The sequence below is a fragment of the Nycticebus coucang genome, chromosome 2 (genome assembly GCF_027406575.1).
Source record: "Nycticebus coucang isolate mNycCou1 chromosome 2, mNycCou1.pri, whole genome shotgun sequence".
NCBI classification, from domain to species: Eukaryota; Metazoa; Chordata; class Mammalia; order Primates; family Lorisidae; genus Nycticebus; species Nycticebus coucang.
The window spans coordinates 108,227,608-108,228,609 of NC_069781.1; positions in this window are offsets into that span (position 1 = coordinate 108,227,608).

Sequence of the window (1,002 nt, forward strand, 5' to 3'; positions counted from 1 at the left end):
CTGTCCTCACATCTGGATGTGGCTCCTGAGGGCAAGATCTTGCTGTCCTGCTCATGGCCAAGTGACTCTGTAGGTGCTCAGCAGTGTTCACTGAATGTACTGACAAGTGAAGAAGACCACAATGTGGAGTAAATGAAGCCACAGATGAATGAATGAATGTCCTCTGAGACATTCATTGGGACAAACCCAGAACCCTGTGCAAAGTAGGCACAATAGCTTTCAATTGTGGTAAAATACACATAACATAAAATTTACCATTTTTATGTGTGCAGTTCTGTGGTATTAAATACATTCATATTGTTGTGCTACCATCACCAACCACCATCCATCCACAGGACTCTTTTCATCTTGCAAAATGGAGACTTTATCTCCCTTAAACACTAGTTCTGCATTTCCCCTTCCCCAGCCTCTCAGACAAGGCTCATTGTGCACTGGTTAGTGACTTGTCTGAGTCCACTGAGAAAGAACACATATGCACGCACAGTTACATGAAGCAGGTTTATTACAGATAGGCAGCAAGAGACAACTGAAGCTTAGGCGCCACTATGGCCCAGTTCCCCAGGGCTCAGGAAAGCTGCCTGGGCAGAAAGAGTCTCCTCCACACACCTCACTTGCACACAGCCCAGGGACCATGGACAGCTGCCCTGGGTTTTATGCCCCAGAGCAAAGAGACTCTCTGAGCTAAAGCATTGAAGGTCATCTGTTTCTGGGGAGACTGAAATAGAGCTATTCTCTCTCTATCTCAGAGTGTTAGATTTGCAGCACATTTTATAGTTATCATTGATAACTACAAGAAACAAAATGGGAGAACTGTCTGCCCGAGGCTACCTGCATCCTGGAAACCATCATTCTACTTTCTGTCTCTGTGAATCTGACTACTCTAGATCCCTCATATAAAGTAGAATCATATAGTATGTGTCCTCTTGTGACTAGCATATTTCATTTAGCATAGTGTCCTCAAGGTTCATCCAACTTGTAACACGTGTCAGGATTTCCCTTCCT